Source organism: Castor canadensis, chromosome 14 (genome assembly GCF_047511655.1).
Source record: "Castor canadensis chromosome 14, mCasCan1.hap1v2, whole genome shotgun sequence".
NCBI lineage: Eukaryota > Metazoa > Chordata > Mammalia > Rodentia > Castoridae > Castor > Castor canadensis.
Genome location: NC_133399.1, coordinates 38,116,043 through 38,134,420, shown reverse-complemented (window position 1 = coordinate 38,134,420; position 18,378 = coordinate 38,116,043). Strand labels below are relative to the sequence as shown.

The 18,378-nt window shown below is 36.7% G+C and overlaps 1 protein-coding gene and 1 pseudogene across 1 annotated transcript in view; both read left to right on the top strand.

Annotated features, from left to right (window-relative positions):
* LOC141416804 (ankyrin repeat domain-containing protein 26-like) overlaps positions 1–18,378 on the top strand; it is a 941,494-nt gene that overhangs the window by 277,807 nt on the left and 645,309 nt on the right. The gene's annotated exons all lie outside the window — the stretch shown is intronic.
* LOC141416499 (carnosine N-methyltransferase pseudogene) lies at positions 2,434–3,499 on the top strand (annotated as a pseudogene).

Here is an 18,378-nt window from a genome sequence, read left to right as displayed (position 1 = left end):
TGTAAATAAAAAATAAATAGACGTTCTCATAATCTGCCTTTTTGTCACTTAAGCATTGATAAATTCATATTTGCTTGCTGGTCCAAAGTTGTGACAGTTTTGTATCATCATTTGTCTTTTCAGAAAGTTACGTGGAACCAATTACATTGTCAGTACTGAAAAAACTACAAATGGTGGAAATACAATAAATACCAAGACTATCGCTTCTCGGCCTTTTGGCTAAGATCAAGTGTAATAAATACCAAGACTAAAATGTCTACAAGAGAAATATTTCAACTTATCATATGACTGAGAATAGACACAGAAATTTACAGTCAAAACACCAAAATACATTGTGTCTATGTATGAAGGTGGCACAAGGCATCTTACTGAAAGCTGTTATAAAATTTAGGGGACACAGGAGGGAAATAAGAGAGAATAACAGAGGGGATCCATCTGAACAAAGTACAATATATGAATGTATGGACAGCCATGGTGTAACCCTTTATACAATTAATACACACTAATAAAATGCATATTTTCTAAAAGAAATGAACACTTTAATTAAATAAAATGCATTCACATCTCATTTTAAAGAATAATAACTGGTGAGTAACTAATGCCATTTATAGGAATAGAAGACCTTTTAAGGGTGTAAGGCCAAACAGTAGAGTACCTGCCTAGCAAGCAGGAAAACCTGCATTCAAACACCAGTACCACAAAAAAACGAAGAGAGATTAAGATAAAAGTTTTTTAACATTAATTAACCACAAACCTAACTCAATGGAGTGAAATCATGATAAAAAACTCAATATAAAAATGTGTTTGAGAAAAAATTGACAGCAATAACAGTGGTTAGATCTCAGGGCTGATGATGTCAGTAAATAAAGAAACCAAGGGAAAATTTTAATCCAAAAAGAATGGTTGTTTTAAGACCACATCCAATAGGACGTACTACATTGAAACCCTGCATTTATTATGTGAAATTCATCAACTTGCCAATACAGCCTCCTCTGACTTCAATCATTTGTTTGCCTAAAACTTTAAAGGTATTGGCAATAGAAGAATAAATAATTACATTAATAGCATATATATTTTGGATCTTAAGACATTATGTTAACTACAACAATGTGCAATGAATGAGAGCTATCAACAAATCGAAATGCCCGTAAAATAGGGAACATAAAATAACCCAATAGATTCTGGAAAAATATACTGTACCTCATGAATAATAGATCTTCCATGAGTAGTGCCAAGTAGATAATCATATACAGGGGTTCTGAAACTAGTCTACATTTTATCAGAGAGAGAGGGAAGACAAAGTGGAACTTCTTCAGAAAATAATTCCTAAATATACTCCAGATTCCAAGGAGTGAAGGAAAACAAAATAGCTGGAAGAGACAAGTCTCCATGGACCAAAAAATGCCCTTGAAAATACAGAACTCCACTTTCATAGACTAAAAGATATATAGGATAATCTTATTATCATCATTCTTGAGGAGAATCCCACACCCACATTTTCTCCTCTTTTCCTTCTTATTCTAACTGCCCTCACTGGGACAGACCAAGTTTCTTCAATGGTTGTCATAGAAATGTTGACTTCTCTATTCTGTTCCTGAAGAAGCCTATATGGGTTTCATGAAGTCTGAGATAAGAGATGTATAGGAGAAGTGCATTATTAAGGATTCTACAGCATCTCTGAATTCTCAGAGCTCCTCATTAAACAAATTGGTCTATTTTCTTGCTACTCTCCAAATAATTTAGGTCCCATGGGGTACAAAGAAGACACTGTAGTGAGTGAAATTATTAAGTCAATTTTATACTTATAATATAAACAGCAAGGGGAGATACATTTACTTCCCTGAAAGACATTATGTTCCCTCAGTTTAATTGGCTTGACTTAAAAGTCATAATTTTCCACAAAGGAAAAGGGTAACTTCAATAAGGATCTAATTCTAGCAACTCTTATGAACAATCTTTGGACATTTTTATGAATAATCTTGAATCAAAATTTTATAGAAGAAAAGAAGCCCATTCTTTTTAATTTTCTTGAGCATTTTTATTTTTAAAATTCAATTATTTTTGTTTTATTTATTTGTCCAAATTGAGAAACAAACGTGTACATAAGTGTTGCATGCAATGTGATGTTCAGACATATTTCAAACAGTGCAATGTTTAAATATTTTTTAAAAACTAATGAATTCATTGTCTTACTGGTTATCACCTTATGGTAAAAATATTTTACATTTTCAGCTCAAAATTTTTAGAAACACAGATGGGCATCCAGAAAACCTGATGAAGCAGGGTGCAGATGGGTCCCAACGGCTGAGAGGAAGACCCCAGTGGCCTTGGTGGGAACAAAGAAGTGGAAGGGCAGAACTCTGCAGGGCTTTGGACTTGGTCAAGGTGGTTTAGGCAGCAAGACGTGCATCATGGAGGAGGAGTGGCAGGAGGATGGAGAAGCGAGAGGGAGAGGGAGAGGAAGAGGAGGACTACTTCGGGAAGATCATTAATGCCTTCCGCTAATGTGGCACCAGTATACATGAGTGAATCAAATGGAAAGACAATTTCAATCACTTCTACAAAATCAACAGAAACTACTTCCTCAATTTCCTCTTCACTTGTATGAGATCCAGAAATACACTGATCATAAACAAGAAATATTAGCAACCATTGTGAATGATTGCATATATATGTTTGAAAATAAAGAATATGGAGAAGATTGGAATGCAAAACTTATGCCAGCTTGAACATTTCACATGGATAAGTTAAAATCTATATTGAAACAATTTGTGAGACTGCAGTGAAAATGGGAAAGCAGAGAGAGATGCCTTCTACCAGCCAATTATTAAAGAAAAATTTTTTTTAATTCAAGGGAGAGATGGGATTCTTCTAAAGTAAATATTCTGGTACCTGGTATTGGACTAGGAAGATTGGCCTGGGAAGTAGCAGTGCTAGGTTATGCTTTTCAAGGAAGTGAATGGAGATTTTATGCTATTTTCTTCTAACTTGGTTCTCAATAGATGTTCTAAAATTGATTAATATAAGCTTTATCCTTGGATCCATCAGTTTACCAATAACAGAAGATCAGCTGATCAGATTCAATCCATCTTTTTCCCTGATGTTGATCTCCATAATCTCCCTTCTGGTTATAACTTCTCTATTATAGCAGGAGATTTTCAGGAAATTTATTCAGAATGCAAAACCTGGGGTTGTATTGCAACCTGTTTCTACATAGACACAGCTCACAATGTAATTGATTATGTTGACACAATATGGAAAATACTCAGCCAGGTGGAATTTGAATAAATCTTGGTCCTCTTCTGTACCATTTAAAAAATCTGACAAATGATCTTTCCATAGAATTGAGCTGTGAAGATATAAAAGTGCTGTTCTGCAATATGTATTCCAGCTAGAGGTGGAAAAAGAATATGTATTATCAACATATATTGTGAAGGACCTCTCTGTGATGAAATACTACTATGAATGTGTCTTGTTTGTGGTCTGTAAACCACAATAATGGTCTGATATGATATTACCTGGGAAACAGTTTAGTAAGAGTAAATGCTGAAATAAACAACACAAAATCAACTGTCAATGATGACAGGACATACTCTCAAATCAGTGGATTGGTGCCTTCTTATTCCTTGCAAAATTTAAAAATAAGATCAATTTTCTTAATAGCATCTACTGCTACTTTCAGTAATATACTAATTCCATGTAGATTTGAACTACACGAGTAAAAATGGAAGAAATATCGTCATGTTCATTTTTTTCTTTGAAGCCCAGAATTGTCTTTTAATAAGGAAAAAAACCTAAACTCCAATATCTTCATGAAGCTGTCTGTTACAATTCTGCCATATTACTGACTTATAGTATTGAAGTCCATAATACTCTACATGTTATTTTTAGAAGAGTCTAAGGATCCTCGGTCACAATTAACATCTGGAACTGGGACTTTTGTTCACATTGGACCTAAGCAATCCATGCATAAAATGTGTGTCCTATTTTTTATCATTCAAATTAGTTGATTTTGTTTTTTTCAGTTCATCTGAAATTTAGAGGAGCATCAAACATCTCACTATCATGAAATGCTAAACGTAATTGTAAAATAAAGTCAGGTCAGTAAAATAGTTAGGTAACTGAGAAACTAAGTATTTGCACTAAAGTCAACAATTTAGGAAAGCATCCTCCTCGTGGATGACCTTGAAATGTCTGGGAACTCAGCATTCTAAGTAAGGCACAAGGAGATTCCAAGATGGCAGCTAGAGGGAGGAAGCAGAAATCATGCCTTCTATAGTGAATCTTGGAGAGACTCTAGAGACACACCTTGCTGGCAAAACCACCGAGAAGAGGCAAAACTTTGACCCCTTCACACCTCCAGCCGGTGCAGAGCATCTCCACTTCACCTTAAACAGAGAAACCAGGAGGGCATCCAGGCCGCCAGTTGCCTGCGCCAAGATGGCTTGGGAAGATGAAGACAAGGTGAGTTTTGTGGTACCGCTGTACTCCCACAGACAACTCTGGGCCAGAGCAGCATAGCCCCCTGGACAGAATGACCCCCAGCTGGGGAAAAAAGAGAAACAGTAATAAGCAATTAGAACAATAAAGACATGTGGGAAAGAGGGTGGGGTGAACTGAGTGCTGAATATTGGGGGAAGGGAATCCTTCCTGGAACTGTAAATAAACAAGTCAGGCAGGCCGGAGAGGCTCTGGCAGGAGTGGGGGCATGCACCCAGCAACCAGGAAAGGGAAAGCTTGTAAGAGTGTCAGAGGGAGGAAAACTCCACAGGAGAGGAGGGAAGACCCACATTGCATGTGAGCTGTGAACAAACATGGTGGCTGGCAGGAGCAGCAGCACCACCCAGTAATCATGAGCAGGACAGCTTGTGACAGTGGCGGTGGGAGGAAAACTCCACAGGAGAAGTGGGAAGTCCCACTTCCCACGTGAGCTGTAAACAAACACACAGGCCTGAGAAAGCTGGTGCAGTGTCACCTCCCCCAGTGTGCTTGGAAAGGGGAAAGCTTGTAGCAGAGGCTCATGCACAGGAGAACTCTGAGTAAACAAAGCCTACAGGGCCAGGTGAGTGCTAAGCTCACTCCAGAGATCTGCATAAATAATGCCTCCAGCAACAGCAGACTAACAGCAGAGGGCAGGCAAGCCATAGCACCAGATACCATTCACAGAACTGTCTCCAGACTCTTTTTTTTTCTCTCTCCCTACCTTTGATGAGAAAGCAACTGAACTACACCTGCATGCTGAAAAACTTACTGAAACTGTATTGCATTTGAACATGGGACACTTTGTGGAGTTTTTTTTTTTGTTTTTTGGTTTTTTTGTGTGTAGTTTTGCTCTAATTTATGCATCCCCTTTGATGAGACAACTACAGAAAAACATCTGAGGCAACATCTCCAGGACTGGAGACTGAGTCGGACACACAAAATATTAAGACTGAAACTTCATTGCATTTGAACTTGGAGATTTTTTGGGTTTTTTGGGGTTTTTTTATTTTCTAGTTTCCATTTTATTTTAGTTCATTTTTATATATAGATATTTCTTTCATTTAATTAATTTTTATTTTTATTCTTATCTTTTTTTATTTTTGATATTCAATCATCTCTCTGTCTCTCTAATGTCTGTTCAGCTTACTGTCACTTAGTACACTAATGCTCCTTGTTTATACATTTGAAACTTTCTTGTCTGAAACCTTGTTCTGCTTTCTCCCTCTTGTCTGTGTACTTGTTTTCCCCTTTTCTTTAACTTCTTGCTTTCCATCTCAGCTCACCCTTCCATTCTAAATATTACCATTGTTATTATTACAAGCTAGAAAATGCTTAATTGCACACAGTACAGGGACAGTAACAAAACCAAAGACAATGATGGGAAGACAGAAAAAACAGGGAAAACAGTTTCCCCACAGCAAAAAATTAGTACAGGAACCAGAGGGGAATGAAGAAAACACAAACTCAGATCCAGACTCCAACAAAATGAAGATAAACTATGCCAAAGGACCCAATGAAGCCAACAAGAATAATTTAAAAGAAGACATACTACAGGTACTCAATGAGAATTTTATAGAGATGATACTGGATAGGGTCAACCAAAATGTACAAGAGACACTCAAGAAATTCCAAGACAACATAAATAGAGAATTAGAAAAAGCAAAAGAAGAAATAAAGGAAACCATAGAAGCACTGTATAAACATCAAAGTGAAACAGAGAACACGATGAATAAATGGATAAATGAACTGAGGACAAAAATAGACAACATTAAAGATGAAACCACCCTGGATATGGAAAACCTCAGAAAAAAGAATGAAACAGAACTGCAAAACAAAACAGAAGGCCAATCCAGCAGAATAGAACAAACAGAAGACAGAATCTCAGAACTTGAAGATGAAATGGTAATTAAAGGAAAAACCAAAGAACTATTAATTAAACAATTCAAGACCTGTGAAAAGAAAATGCAAAAACTCACCAACTCCATCAAAAGACCAAACTGGAGAATCATTGGCATCGAAGAAGGAGAAGTGGTGCAAGCGAAGGGAATGCGTAATATATTAAATAAAATAATAATGGAAAATTTCCCAAATCTAGAGAAAAATATTCCCATACAGATGCAAGAGGCCTCCAGGACACCAAACAGAACAGATCAAAATAGAACTGCACCATGACATATCATCATTAAAAGAACAAGTTCAGAAACTAGGGAAAGAATACTGAAGGCTGTAAGAGAGAAAAAACAAGTAACATACAAAGGTAAACCCATCAAAATCACAACAGACTTCTCAACAGAAACATTAAAAGCAAGAAGAGCGTGGGGTGAGACCTTCTGGGCACTGAATGAAGATAACTTCAACACCAGGATACTATACCCAGCAAAACTATCATTCAAAATAGATGGAACAATAAAAGTCTTCCATGATAAGCAGAAACTAAAACAATATGTGACCACAAAGCCACCACTACAAAAGATTCTTCAAGGGATTCTGTACACAGAAAATGAAACCCAACATAACCATGAAAGGACAGGCAGCACCAAACTACAGGAAAAGTAAAAGCAAGACAGTAGAGGGTAACCTCAACTTAGGTACACACAATCAAACCTTCAAACAACTAAGACATGCTAAAAGACAGTAATAACACATAACTATCAATACTAACAGTTAATGTTAACGGACTTAATTCACCCATCAAAAGGCACCGCTTGAAGAAATGTATTAAAAAGGAAGATCCAACAATTTGTTGCTTACAGAAGACCCCTATCACCTACAGAAATAAGCATAGGCTTAGGATGAAAGGCTGGAAGAAGATTTACCATGCCAATGGCCCACAAAAACAAGCAGGAGTAGCAATACTTATCTCTGACAAAGTAGACTTCAAACCTACATTGATCAAATGAGATAAAGAAGGACATTCCATGCTAATAAAAGGGAAAATAGACCAAAAGGAAATAATAATCATTATCCTGTATGCACCCAATGTCAACGCACCCAATTTCATCAAACATACCCTGAAAGACCTAAAAGCATACATTAACTCCAACACAGTGGTTGTGGAAGACTTGAACACCCCATTATCATCAATAGATAGGTTATCCAAACACAACATCAATAAAGAAATCCAAGATCTAAAATATACAATAGATCAAATGGAACTACTTGATGTTACAGAACATTTCATTCAAATTCTACACAATATACATTCTTCTCAGCAGCCCATGGACCCTTCTCCAAAAAAGATCATATCCTAGGGCAAAAAGCAAACCTCATCAAATATAAGAAAATAGAAATTATACTGTGCAGACTATCTGATCACCATGCAGTAAAAGTAGAACTCAGCAACAAAAGTAAAGACAAAAAACTTGCAAACAGCTGGAAAGTAAATAACTCACTACTTAATGAAAAATGGATCATCAATGAAATAAAAGAGGAAATTAAAAAGTTCCTGGAAGTCAATGAAAATGAAAACACAGCCTCCTGATACCTGCTGGACACAGGAAAGGCAGACTTGAGAGGAAAGTTTAGAGCTATGAGTGCATATATTAAAAAGACTGAAAGATCCCAAATCAATGACCTAATGATACATCTCAAACTCCTAGAAAAACAAGAGCAAGCAAATCCCAAAACAAATAGAAGGAGAGAAATAATAAAAATAAGAGCTGAAATCAATGAAATAGAAACAAAAAAACCATACAAAGAATTAATGAAACAAAAAGTTGGTTCTTTGAAAAAATAAACAAAATCGATAGACCACTGGCAAACCTGACTAAAATGAGGAGAGAAAAAAACCCAAATTAGTAGTATCAGGAATGCAAAAGGGGAGATACCACAAACCCCATGGAAGTCAAGGAAATCATCAGAGACTACTTCAAGAACCTATATTCAAATAAATTTGAAAATCCTAAAGAAATGGACAGTTTTCTAGATACATATGATCATCCAAAACTTAACCAAGAGGAAATTAATCACCTGAATAGATCTATAACACAAAATGAAATTGAAGCAGAAATCAAGAGTCTCCCCAAAAAAGAAAAGTCCAGGACCTGATGGATTCTCTGCTGAATTCTATCAGACCTTTAAAGAAGAACTGATACCAACCCTCCTTAAAGTGTTCCACAAAATACAAAGGGAAGGTATCTGCCTAACACATTTTATGAAGCCAGTAATACACTTATCCCAAAACCAGGCAGAGACACCTCCAAAAAGGAGAACTATAGGCCAATCTCCTTAATGAACATTGATGCAAAAATCCTCAACAAAATAATGGCAAACCAAATTCAACAACACATCAAAAAGATCATTCACCTTGACCAAGTAGGCTTCATGCCAGGAATGCAGGGGTGATTCAACATATGAAAATCAATAAACATAATAAACCACATTAACAGAAGCAAAGACAAAAACAACTTGATCATCTGAATAGATGCAGAAAAAGCTTTTGATAAGATCCAACACCATTTAATGATAAAAGCTCTAAAAACACTAGGAATAGAAGGAAAGTACCTCAACATTATAAAAGACATATATGACAAACCTATAGCCAGCATTATACTTAATGGAGAAAAAATGAAACCATATCCTCTAAAATCAGGAACCAGAGAAGGATGCCCACTATCTCCACTCCTGTTTAACATAGTACTGGAATTCCTGGCCAGAGCAATTATGCAAGAAGAAGGAATAAAAGGAATACAAATAGGAAAAGAAACTGTCAAAATATCCCTATTTGCAGATGACATGATTCTATCCCTTAAAGACCCAAAAAACTCTACTCAGAAGCTTATAGACATCATCAATAGCTACAGCAAGGTAGCAGAATGTAAAGTCAACATAGAAAAATCATTAGTATTTCTATATACTAACAATGAGCAAACTGAAAAAGAGTGTATGAAAACAATTCCATTGACAATAGCCTCAAAAAAAATCAAATACTTGGTGTAAACCTAACCAAAGATGTGAATGTCCTCTACAAGGAAAACTATAAAATTCTGAAGAAAGAGACTGAGGAAGACTATAGAAAGTGGAGAGATCTCCCTTGCTCATGGATTGGTTGAATCAACACAGTAAAAATGTCAATACTCCCAAAAGTAATCTACATGTTTAATGCAATTCCCATCAAAATTCCAATGACATTCATTAAAGAGATTGAAAAATCTTCTGTGAAATTTACATGGAAACACAAGAGGCCACGAATAGGCAAGGCAATACTCAGTCAAAAGAACAATGCTGGAGGTATCACGATACCCTACATTAAACTATATTACAAAGTAATAACAATAAAAACAGCATGGTACTGGCACAAAAACAGACATGAAGACCAGTGGAACAGAATAGAGGACCCAGATATGAAGCCACACAACTATAACCAACTTGTCTTTGACAAAGGAGCTAAAAATATATGATGGAGAAAAAGTAGCCTCTTCAACAAAAACTGCTGGGAAAACTGGTTAGCAGTCTGCAAAAAACTGAAACTAGATCCATGTATATCACCCTATACCTATAGTAACTCAAAATGGATCAAGGATCTTAATATCAGACCCCAAACTCTAAAGTTGATACAGGAAAGAATAGGAAATACTCTGGAGTTAGTAGGTATGGGTAAGAACTTTCTCAACGAAACACCAGCAGCACAGCAACTAAGCGACAGCATAGATAAATGGGACCTCATAAAACTAAAAAGCTTCTGTTCATCAAAAGAAATGGTCTCTAAACTGAAGAGAACACCCACAGAGTGGGAGAAAATATTTGCCAACTATACATCAGACAAAGGACTGACAACCAGAATATATAGGGAACTTTAAAAACTAAATTCTCCCAAAACTAATGAACCAATAAAGAAATGGGCAAGTGAGCTAAACAGAACTTTCTCAAAAGAAGAAATTCAAATGGCCAAAACACACATGAAAAAATGCTCACCACCTCTAGCAATAAAGGAAATGCAAATCAAAACCACACTAAGATTCCACCTCACCCCTGTTAGAATAGCCATCATTAGCAACACCAGGAACAACAGGTGTTGGCGAGGATGCGGGGAAAAAGGAACCCTCTTACACTGTTGGTGGGAATGTAAACTAATACAACCACTCTGGAAAAAAAGTTGGAGGCTACTTAAAAAGCTAAACATTGATCTACCATTTGATCCAGCAATACCACTCTTGGGGATATACCCAAAAGACTGTGACACAGGTTACTCCAGAGGCACCTGCACACCCATGTTTATTGTGGCACAATAGCCAAGTTATGGAAACAGCCAAGATGCCCCACCACCGACAAATGGATTAAGTAAATGTGGTATCTATACACAATGGAATTTTATGCAGCCATGAAGAAGAATGAAATGTTATCATTCCCTGGTAAATGGATGGAATTGAAGAACATCATTCTGAGTGAGGTTAGCCTGGCCCAAAAGACCAAAAATCATATGTTCTCCCTCGTATGTGGACAGTAGATCAAGGGCGAACACAACAAGGGGATTGGACTATGAGCACATGATAAAAGTGAGCACACACAAGGGAGGGGTGAGGATAGGTAAGACACCTAAAAAATTAGCTAGCATTTGTTGCCCTTAACGCAGAGAAACTAAAGCAGATACCTTAAAAGCAACTGAGGCTAATAGGAAAAGGGAACCAGGAACTAGAGAAAAGGTTAAATAAAAAAGAATTAACCTAGAAGGTAACACACACACACAGGAAATTAATGTGAGTCAACTCCCTGTATAGCTATCCTTCTCTCAACCAGCAAAAACCCTTGTTCCTTCCTATTATTGCTTATACTCTCTCTTCAACAAAATTATAGATAAGGGCAAAATAGTTTCTTCCAGGTATTGAGGGGGTGGGGGGAGAGGGAGGGGGCAGAGTGGGTGGTAAGGGAAGGTGTGAGGGCAAGGGGGAGAAATGACCCAAGCCTTTTTTGCACATATGAATAATAAAACAATAAAAAAAAGAAAGCTAAAAAAAAAAAGAAAGAAAGCAGAACCTTCAGTGGTTGTTGTCCACGGTGCTGATCGTCAGAAGCTAGTTCACTGCAAGAGAGGCAGCATCAGAAATATGATCATGAATTTTATACAAGTGACTCTAAAGACCCTGCTCCCTATTCCACAGTAATGAAGGACAGCTCATTTCCAAAAAGAGACTAAGTTAAGGAGCATGCTTGAAGGGAGGATCCTGATCCAATCATGGCAGAGCAAGTTAACATTCACAAGAATGGAGAGACAACATCTGCAGCTGCAGGAATCCCAGAAAGAGCCAAACTCAGGACCACCAGGTTCCCATGCTTAGGCCTAAGCCCCTGTTTTGATGTAACCATGTCTTCTAAGCCACTTTAGACATCGTTTCTCTTTCAGAAAGATTTAAGTTCTTGTAACCAGCCTCCTGAGATCCTGAACCCCAATACTGATCCTGAAAAATCAAGAAACTCTACAGAGGCCTTGCAGTATAAGCTTTGGAGGGAGCAGAGTGTTTCACTGGTAATACCATTTGTAAGTGCCAAGAAGGCAAAATAGTGAAACTATTTTGCAACTCAGAATTTGCTTTGATTTTGTTTTGGGTTGCCTCCCCTTTCCCAATCTCAGCCATGTGTTTTAAGTGAAGCTGATTCTACTCAGAGGTTGAGCATGTCATCCAAACCTAGACCCAATTGCTACTATTTGAATGTGTCCCCAAAAACATATGTTGGAAACTTAAAAAAAAGTGTTGATGATCAAAATAGTTGTATCATCAACAGAATATCATCAGAAATTAAATACCTTTTTCATATATGAACACTAATGGAACAGAATGGAGACCCAAATATGAATTTATGCAGCTATGCCCACCTGATATTTGACACTGGAGAAAAGACAGCCTCTTCAACAAACATTGCTGGGAAAACTGAATGTCTGCATGCAGAAAACTGAAATTATACCCTTGTCTGTAACCCTTTACCAATATCAATTGAAAGTCATTAAGGACTTTAAAACAAGACTTAAAACTTTGAAGCTAGTGCAGGAAAGAGCAGGGAATACATTGGATTTCATAGGCATAGGAAATTATTTCCTAAAGTAAACTCAAATGGCTCAGAAACTAAGAGAAAAGATGGGCAACTGGTACTACATGAAAACAAAGCCTCTGCACAACAAAGAAATGGCCCACAGAATGGGAGGAAATCTTGGCCAGCTATATATTTGACAAGGGATAAATAACCAGAGTATTCCTAGAGTCCACAAAACTAAACTCCCTGAAACCAATGACTCAGTGAAGAAATGGTCAAGAACTCAACAGAGCCTTTTCAAAGCAAGAAATTCAAATGTCGAAAAAGCACATGAAAAAATGCTCATCATCTGTGATCATAAAGGAAATGCAAATCAAAACCACACTAAAATTCCACCTCACTGTTGTTAGAATGGCTACCATCAAGAACACAAACAACAATTGTTGGCAAAAATGTCTCACCTCACACACTGCTGGGAGGAATGTAAATTACTGAAACCACTATGGAAAACAGTATGGAGACTTCACAAAAAGCTGAAAATAGAACTGCTATATGATCTAGCAATACCACTTCTAGGAATATACCCAAAGGAATGTAAGTCAGGTTACAATAAAGGGACCTGCACAGCTATGTTTATTGCAGCATTATTCACAATAGCTAAGCTATGGAAACAACCAAAATTCTCCACTACTTAAGACAATGTGGTATGTATATACAATAGAATTTTATTCAGTCATAAAGAAATATGAAATATTGTCATTTGCAAGTAAATGGATGGGGTGGGAGAATATTATCTTAAGTAAAGTTAGGCACAGAAGGTCAATAGCCACATGTTTTCTTTCATATGTGGAATGGAGACCTAATACAAATATAGCAATATTAGGAAAACCAGGTCACCCTTATGGGAGGCCACATAAAGGAAGGGGAGGGTAAAATAAGGAAGTTAAGAAGGTGAATATGGTTGATGTACTTCCTATACAAAGATGAATATAGAATATTTAAGCCTTTTGAAGCTAACATAAAAAGTGAAATAAAGTAGAAAGATAAAAATTAAACCAGAAGATCAATTCATGTTGTACTTCAAATACACATGGAAATGTCACAAATAAACTTTCTGTGTAACTATGTTAAAAAATGCCATTCTTTAAATTTGCAAATTCACAGAACAGGAAGGAGGAACAGATCCTGCCTGGGGGTTTGGTTCCAGTAGGTTGGTCTAATATATGGGGAAAGGGAATGGGATGGTGAATATGGTGCAAATACTGTGCATACCTATATGTGAATGGAAAAATGATACGTGTTGCAATAGGGTAAGGGGAATAAAGGAGAATGGTGGAGGAGTGAATATACTTATGATGTATTTGATATATTGTAGGACTATTTATTAATGCCAAAATATATATCCACCCATTACAACAGTAATAAAAGAAATAAAGTAGGTTTTATGACTGGTTCTTAATATCTACACAGAACAATTTTTTTCTTGTATGAAGAAGGCTGTTTTCTTCTTTATTTTTTGGCAAACATGTGGATATTATGAAGAATGTTCCTGGTCCTCTAATATTGTTAAGCTTGAGTTTACTTCTATTGAAGAATGTCAAAAACTTAAAATTCAGCTAGGAAGAATTGTGAAAAGTATAGTTTTTCAAAAGGCTGAATATTGCTAAAGCTGTTCAGACCTGTGATAATTTTACTCATTGCTATTTGGATTCAAAATATTCACAGAATTGAGGGTTCCTCTAAATATAGTTCCTTTTTAAAGCCAACACACGGTTTTAAAGGTTGTTCAAGAAATTCTGTGTCTCTAAATTACATCTCATTGGCTTTACATATGACCCACAAGGGCAGTACATCCACTTTGGACTGTTCCTGTCTGTGCACTTGGTTACTGTGCTTGGGAATATGCTTGTCATCCTGGCTCTCAAACTGGTCTCCCCCCTTACACATGCTCAAAGACTTCTTCATCTCCAAGGCACCCTAGGTTGCCCTGTTTCATCTCTAAGTTTCAAAGATGATTCTGGAGATCAAACTTCACATAGAAGCAGCTCCCCTGGGTGCTCCCTGACACAGAAGTCTTTTAAATCAGCTTTGCATATGTGTATGAAATGATTTTCACTGTGATTCATATCCCCAGTTTGTAGCCAGTTTTCCTTCACAGCATTGCTCCATTATCATTGACCTTCCAATTTCTGGCTTCTTAGATTCACTGGATATTTTATGGTTACTTTTTAAGATTCTCAGCTGCACAGTTACACTGACTGCAAATTTATTCAAAGGATCAATAATTTCTAATTTTTTGTAATGCTGCTGCCCCCTTTTCAAATTTTGCCTCTTTGACATATTCAGCAACAACCAGAATGAAGTACACTACTGCCACCACATTTGTATTTCTCCCCTATCTTGGGTGGCTTGATTTAGTGCGATTTTTTTCATAGTAAAATGATGGTGGCCAAAGTTTGGTTCTTGGTAGAATAGGAAACATTTTGAATGAATGTTAGTTTTCAGTTTGGGAAAATGAAGTTTCTGGTGATATGTAATGAAGATAATTTCAAAATAATGTGAAATTAATAAATGTTACTCATGTTTGTACTTATCCTGTTTTAAATACTAACATTTTTTGTAATATATATTTTGCTCTAAAGAAAGTGGAAGTAATCAGCAGAAATAAAAGGAGTGAAATATCCACAAACATTTGCCCTTGTAACTGAATAGTCTAAACCCTGTTTTTTGATAGTCCTTTCCTCCTCTTGTTTTGCTAGTATTGCTAGAAATTCCTTAGAGTCTTGGTCCAATAATATCCACAATTTGGCTAATTGAGAGCACTGTGCATTGATCATCAAAGGTCATAGATAGTCAGTGATCATTCTGTCCTTTCAGACCTCATCTGAATGTCTCCAGTGTAATAGGTTCCATTCTTGTCTCCTCATTCAGAGGTGTCTGCCTCAGCAAGCTCCTCTCTGTAATTGTATTCACCTCAAACCTCAGGACAGGCATTGAAGCTTCATTGGGCACCAGGCAAAGGAGGGTCCTTGGACCTGCACACCTTGACCATGACTAAAGAGAGAAGCAGCCTAACCCAGTAAGTGCTGAGGGATGGATTTAGGAAACACTATTGCTATATCCTCCTAATCATGATGACTAGCCTGACATTTGTTTAGCTGATGGGAGAACACTGATAGAAAACCTTGCACTTGTGAGCACTGTGAAGTGTATCTTCTTAGTTGTGTTGGTGTACAAGACAACTGAATCAAAATTTTCTTTCCACCTATATCAGTTCCATTTCTCACAGATGTTTTACACACAATGGCACAGATTGATCCTTCTTAACTGTTTCATACGTATTCCAAATGAATTATGGAAGTGATATGTAGATGACAATAATTGCAGCATAATGAACCTTATTGAGAGATTTTTGTGTCTGGCTCTGAGCTCTTGCTGCTATGTTGCTTTTATCATTCAATGATCTTTATCATTACGTAATTAAAACTGTCCACATTGCTATCATCTTTCAAAAATCAAAGAGGCAAATTACTTAATGTGCCCTGTTTGGGGACTTAGGTACATACAAATGTTGCCATCTCCACCTTATATACAAAAAACTTTATAACAGGAATATGCATTTCACTTTCAAGTCACTCTTGGAGCATACCCTTTAAATCCTGTCTTCTTCCTTTTAAGATTACTGGAAGATTGCAGATAAAGTGCTATAGAGGGTTCAAGTTGCAGACAGAGAGGTCAGCCAAAGGTCATGGAAAATGATCACACAAGGTGGAGTCACATTATTCATCTCAGATCTCCCTCCTGATTCAGGCCAAGGATGTTCATTCAGCTTTCACATCCTTTTACACATTTGAATCAGTTCACACAAACTCCAGAGAATACATAATGTCAGAGCTTGATTATAATTCCATTTAGGAAAGTGGAAAGAATTTTTAAAAATACATCTGTTGTACCTGTGGTTAAGACCTCTTAATATTTTTTATGGTTATTTGGTGTTATTGATTGTAATAATAAATATTTCTAAATTCTATAGAATATTATAGGACAGTATTTCTCATGTCTAGTGAAAAATGTAACACACAACCTCAAATATTAGTATTCTGAGGAAACTTTCTATTCTGTTCTGAGGGCAGAGATTTGGATACATTAAAGAATTCATACATAAATATATTGATAATATATTGATATTTCATTAGTTACCTAATTGAAAGTTTTTTACAAACTGACAAAGCTGAAGATATAACCAAGATATTCCAGGTGGCTCTGGAAACAGACTGGGAGACCTAGTGATAGGATAGTCCTACATGTCCTGCAAGACCTAAACTCACTGTGGGAATTTTGTGTGAGGGCAATCATTCATACATGGCAAAACCTCATTGTAAAAGGAAGACATTCTACATTCCACACAACTTGTATTGCAACAGCCAGCAACCATCTTGAATAGATAATTCATTTTTTGAGATTTAGCTACTCTAGAGACATGAAATCGAGAAACAACTACATCTCTGGAACCCTGGAGACACCTTGTTACACTGTCTGAACACCTTACACAGTCACAAGTAGCATCATGGAGATGGGAAGCCTCTGTCATAGACACAATGATAAGTTGAATGGGGGGAGCTGGGACAATGAAATGTACAATGATCAGTGCCCCCCAATCTATCTAGGAGTTACATTGTCTGAGGAGCACCATGAAAATGGAGCTCTGAGCCCATGATTGATGGAGGAATTGGCATTGCTCCCATATATTTATGGGTTATTACTAGGCGGGGCACAGAGTTCTGAGCACTAGTCCCAAGCATCAGATGATTTCCCTGGCTTCCTTTTTCCCCCAGGGTGGTTAGCTGATTTCTGTGGTCCGCATACACCCAAATCAGCTGGTAGAGTATCTGATAATCTAAACTTTATTCCTCCAGCTCACCATGAAGTGCTCTGGTTTGTTGTCCCCACCTCCCATGTATTTTGGTGACACTTCTTAGGTTTTGATGGTTGCTGCCTGGGGTGTACAAATTAGAGAGCAAGGGGATCAAGTGGGAACATTCCCAGTCCACAGACTAAACAGATCCTTGTGACCAGAAGTAGCTATATAAAGAAGAGAAACTTCTAAAGTAAAATCTGCCCAAGTCAGCCAAATAGTTCTTGACTTGCACCACCCTCAGCCCACATATAGCAACAACCTGTGCGCTGGTTGTGCAAGAGACTTCAACTATCTTTTTCCTCTTGGAATGCTCAGTTGAAATCCGTAGTATGGAGTGGATGAAATTGAAAACAAAACATAAGGGCTTGAAGACAAGGTGGATAATTGAAACAGCCAATTATAATAACACAAAAGAAAGTATTAATGGAATATATAAGAGCTCTTGGACACCATTAACAGAATAAAATTATGAATAAATGTACATAGAAGTAGAAGTGTAAGCTAGTCATAGGCAACATATTCGATAAAATAACAGCAGAAAATTTCCTAAATTTTGAGAAATACATGTTCATCTGGGTATAGATGGTTTTACAGTATTAAACAGAGAATGTCAGATAAAGATCCTCCTCAGATAATACAATAGTGTATATTACCTGAATTAGTGTAAATTAATTATACATAACAAAGAAAGATAATTGAAAGGCACCAAATAGAAGTGCATAGACTAATTTAAATTAAAATCTTCAGAATAATATTAGACCTCTCAACAGAAATTCTAAAAGAAAATAGGGCATGGGATGATGTATTTTAAGCCTTGAAGAATATAACTGCCAACTTGCTGTATTCAGCAAATTGATCCTTCATAAACGAAGAACTAATAAAAATATTTTAAACAAATCTAAAGAAATTGATGACCACTAAGCCACCATGCAGAAGATACTTGAAAGAATTCTACACTAAGAAGAAGATAAAAACAACCATGAGAGGGTGGGAAGAAACAAACCTCACCAGGT